This window comes from Prinia subflava, chromosome 5 (genome assembly GCF_021018805.1).
Source record: "Prinia subflava isolate CZ2003 ecotype Zambia chromosome 5, Cam_Psub_1.2, whole genome shotgun sequence".
NCBI lineage: Eukaryota > Metazoa > Chordata > Aves > Passeriformes > Cisticolidae > Prinia > Prinia subflava.
This window is the reverse complement of record NC_086251.1, coordinates 13,488,866-13,494,121: the sequence shown is the minus strand read 5'-3', so window position 1 is coordinate 13,494,121 and position 5,256 is coordinate 13,488,866.

The following is a 5,256-nucleotide window of genomic DNA, read 5'->3' as shown; positions in this document are numbered from 1 at the left end:
CTAGCTAATTTAGTGATTATCTTATGAGAGATACAACAGTTGATTTTTACCACACATACACAATTAGAAATTAAACCAAATCCTGTAAACTTAAGGATGGTCTGCATGGAGTATATCAACTCTGCACAGCAACAGATTTTGCTCATTAATGACTAATTACACTCCATTTTAAGAACTGGAATAATTTAATTATTTAAGAATCTTGCAATACATTCACTACAAAGCAGTGATATTCGTAATTCCAATTTTGTATTATCTTTGAAGTTTATGCAGTTAGAAAAAAAAAGATATTACAGTGAAATAAATGAAAATATGTTGTTAAGAAGACTCTACTCACCCTAATCTTGCCTCTAACCCTTCCTTTCCCCCATCCAAAAAGCTTTTTCTTTCATTAATTTTATTTAGCCCCTTGCTGCCTGCTGACAAGCAGTGAATGTCCAACAAGAAGCTCTGGGAATGTAGACATACATCATGTAGTCTGTTTATTCACAGGGAATTAATAGAATGCTCTATAAAGTTCATTTAAAAATGCATGCAAGACAATGTGAAAAACTTAACGCTCTTCAGTTTTGCTGTGCAAAAGTAGGCAAACCCAGTTTTATCTGTTACATTACCCTCTTTAAAATTTATGATCTTTGTCTTTTAAGCTTGTAATGGATTTTCAGAATCTTTCTATTTCTTGTTTATAAGTGTCTTGCCTGATAAATGATACAGCATTCAGGTATCAGGCAAGCTGGCTGCAGAGCTCTTTAGGCTATTTTGTGGTCAGAAAGATGCCATATTAGTCTGGAACATCAGATGTCCAAAATGCACTATTCTGGAGACTGACAATGTGGCTAGCATTTTATACAATATTAATCTAAAAGTACTGACAGAGGGGCAGCCGTTCACTTACATTTCAAAATGTTAACCACATAATTGTACAGGAGGGATTCCTAGGGGCATCTTTCCATTTAAGAGTATTGCAGTGGATTTTGATGCTTCTGTTCACTCCCTGATGGAATTCATGCAGGTCACAAACCCATGAAACACAGTTTGGTGTTTTAAGTTCAGAGGTAGGTCCACACACTGCAGAGCAGGTTAGCTACACATTGCTCCCAATCCAACAGAAATTTCACTAACTATACAGCAGAGATCTACATACTTTTAACCTAAGCATGCATTTGTACATTTTTTTTAGTCAGAGATGCTTTTGCTGGGAGCTTCAAAAAACCCTGACCAGCAGCTACCAGACACTAAGCGTGAAAGTTTTCCCACATTCCTGATTGATTTTTACCTGTCTTGCCAGATTATTTTCCTGTGCTAGAAAGGTCATCAGACACAAGGGAAAAATATAGTTCCATCCTGATTTTCCTACTCAGTCATCCTTCCCACAGCAGGACTGCTACCAACACACGGGATCCCTTAATCACTAACACCTCTGGCCAAATACACCAGCAGTGGCACACTGAGGATTCACAAAGCTTTTTTAGCTTTCATTGGTCATGACAGCTGCTACAAAAACAAAGGAATGCTATTTCATTCTGAAGAATAGCCAGCATGAGTCTGCTGTGACAATAGTTACCTTTTTACCACACAGGCTTCATAAAGCCATATGCTCATTTTAAGCCCAAGTAGCTCCACTGATTATGTGGGGTTTCACTAAAGTCACAGGCAACAATTTCTGCAATTTAAATTTGAAAAAAAAGTAGACTTATACAGACTGAGTGATAGAGATGAAAATCTCTAGTGATTTTCTGGTGATGACGGCCATACAGGTGTTCAGAAATCAAATGCAATAAGTAAACAGACCTCTGTAAAAAAGACCCCTCAGTTCTGTTTTACCACACGTGCCTCTTCTTCCTTCTTGTTCCATCATTGAAACAAAATACCCTCTTAGGTCTCTTACTCCTTTGCTTTACTTAGGTCCTTTACTCTCTGTTTTTAAAAGACCTTAGTCTAAAATAATGTCTATTATAAAAAATGAAAACTTTAAATACCGTTTTTTAAAGTTATTTCACCTAAATGCCTTTAAAAAGAAAATACTCACTGCACTGTACAGATACATTCAGCTTTTCTGCCAATCCCTTACTATCAAATCCTTTTACAGTTCTTTGTTGTGAAACCAACTATAGTGTTACATTGTCTGTCCTTACACACATTACTGCTGGATAAAGCCCTTGGTTCCCCAGACTAAATCTGTGCTGTTCCCTGCCCTGGTTTCTCAATGCTATCTCATTGCAGCAGCTCACATTGAAAGCCTGCTATTCCCACACCCACCAACACAGCTCTCGGGATAAGAACTGCACCATTGATACAGCGTGTATTCTTTTCCATAGGTTCCCACCAGCATGTTGCTAACAATTTCCTGGGCCTTATCAAAAAAAAAAAAAAAAAAAAAGAAAAAAAAAAAAAGAAAAAAGAAGGAAAGAAGCAAAAAAAAAGCCTTTGAAAAGTGAAAACAAAGAATCAGACTCTATTGTGGTTTTACTTGCACTGCTCTAATCTGTTTTCCATCATACTACACGTAGAGACTACAAACATCACCTGACTCAGATCCCCCAATCAACAATTTACAATGGGCAGTTATTGTTTGGCATCTGTAATCTTTCATCCCAGTATTTGTGGTTTTCAAATCATCCTTTTTATTCCCTTTTAGCAACCTGAATTGAGTTGAACCTCATCCCCCTTCCTCCCCCTAAAGAACCTTTTGCCTGTCAGCAGGAGTAACAACTGAGTCAGTTGCAAACTTTGGACGTGATTCATGCGGGCACGACACACGGATCACATGCGTTTGCTACGGAAATTACTCAGAAACAAAGTGCGGAGCACGCCACTTTGATTAAGTGTACAACTGGGATCCCTTACTTCTCAGCGTGAGCCCTTTCCCCTGAGCAAAACTCAGGGCTTCTCAATCACACAAGAAAAATACTGGTAAATGGGCAGGGGAGCACCAGGAGGAAGTAGGGTGGGGGGAAAGGATGATGTTGGCCCTATTGCAGAAAATTGTTCTCTTTAAAAAAAAAAGTGGGGATCTTTTTTTCTTTTCCTCTGCCTGCCTCTGAAAGGAAAGACCCCTGAAAAAAATCAATATTAAAAGCAAAGTCACTCCAGGGGATATTTTGTTGTTCAGTCATCCTTCAGAAACCTTAATTTTGCTATTCAATACGTCAGAAAACTCAGATCAGAAAGTGATATAAAGCAGTAATAACATGCACAGTAGTGTCTCAGAAAACACTGGTCATTTTTTTGTAACAAAAGTGGTAGATAATGTGCTTAAGACCAGGGATCCTCCAGTTCAGTTCCTGAGACTGACACAGACAGCTAAGCAAAGACAACAAATTTAATTGCACTCCCTCAGCCTGCATGCATTCATTCACAAAGCTAACAGCACACAACAGCAAATTGTTTATACACACCTTATGATGTTATCTAATATCTTACTGCTGGGAGACAAAGCCATTGTGATAATGTGCCTATCCCTAAACAGACTGAAGGGGAAGATGAGAAGTTTAGATGAGGATGCTCAAATTTTCAGACATCATCACTGAAATTCCAGATCCTGTAACTCACAAGATTTTTTACAGAACTGCATTAATATAATATGAAAACAAAACCAAAATGTTATGTTACTTTCAGTTTTAGAATTAGAACTAAAAATGTTATTGAATGATAAGGTTTTTTTCCTGACAGCAGTAGAATTTGGGAATACATAAATTCTAGTACAACCCATGTTCTTTTCTTCATTGAATTGTGTGGGGAAATCTTCCTCAGAACATTTTTGAAGGCAGAAAAAAAAAAAAAGTGAGTTTCTTTTAACGAGTCAGTTTTGTCATATTTTGTGTACTTTTCCATTCAAATACAGGTGTGTGTCCACACAGCCTGAAAAGCATGAATAAAGTTTGGACTATGGATTGTTCACAAGAGATTTGCTTAATCTATTTACTGCTCATCATTAATGCTTTTTAATGCTTTTAAACAACCACAGAAGTTATGGAGACAAATCCATTCTCTTTGTTCAGAAGGATGAAACATTTGGGAAAGATGCTTAAGCTCTTTTTTTGTCTTGGGTTTTCTCTCTCTTTGGCACCATTCAAATTTTGAAGAGAAGCAATTTTAAATCTGAAGGTCAAACAGCACCATTGTCAAAAGGGAATGGATGATAGGGTTAATGGGAGAAAGACAAGAAATTAGCTCTCTTTAGCCCTCTCCCCATTAAACACTAAACTTCCAAGAAAGAGAAGAGAAAACAATCGACAGATGTAGATATGGGTTGCTTTTGCTATAGAGCTGAAAAAGTGATAAAAGAAAAATATTTATATTTCTATGGCAGAAATCTTATCAGAGAACTGTAAAAGTATTAAGTAGGCATATAAAACATGGCATTATTATACTAGTAACATAAGGCTTCTAAGAAGGCTTCTACAGTACTTTTATGTCCCATTCCAAATAAAAAAATCATATAAATCAGTAGATCAAAAAGCTAAAAATTTAATCTCACAGTATTTTCTTGTTCGATTTTTTCCTCCTTTAATTATTTTTACCAGAGGAGATGCAATACTGTAATTTTTAATCTATATATATGATTCATAAAAAAGGCAAAAATGACACACCTGGCAGGTCGCATAATAGCTGTGAACATCCCTGTGCTAAGCCACAGTTAAGGGTGTTTGTGGGGTGTGTGTGTGCATTTATGTGCGAGCTGGAAGAAGAGACAGGAGAGGGCTTTGTGGGGTGAGGCTCTTGGAGAACAAACCCCTTTGCCTTGTTCTGGTGCATCCTGAGAGATGCCCTGGAGTGGCAGAGCACTGACCTGTGTGGTGCTGCTGGTCCTGCCCGTGCCCTGAGCAGCGCTGGCCCACGGCCTCTCAGGTGTGCAGAGCTGTGCAGGGCTCCTGCAGTGCCCCCAGACCCTGCCAGAGGGAGGCTGCAAGCCAGAGGCCAGCTGAGCCATGCTGGCCCTAAGAGGGTGGGACCTCCTCTGCCCCTTTGACAGCCAAATGCTCAGATGCTGCTGACTGCCTTTGCCAGGCTGATTTGACTTTTTTCTGATTCCAGCGCTTTCTGAGCTTTTTGTGAAACTACTCTTCTGTTCCTGTGCCTTCCCCAGTGCTACAATTTCTGTCTGGAAGAAATCTTAAAATCCACCTCTTCAGCACTGCTTGCTGATCTTGCTCCTGTTTAAGATGCAACATTCAGCTTGAAGGTTTCTTTTAGTCAGTTCTGTAAATACCATTTATTAAGTGAATCTTTCTCTTTACAGATAGAGTTATTTTC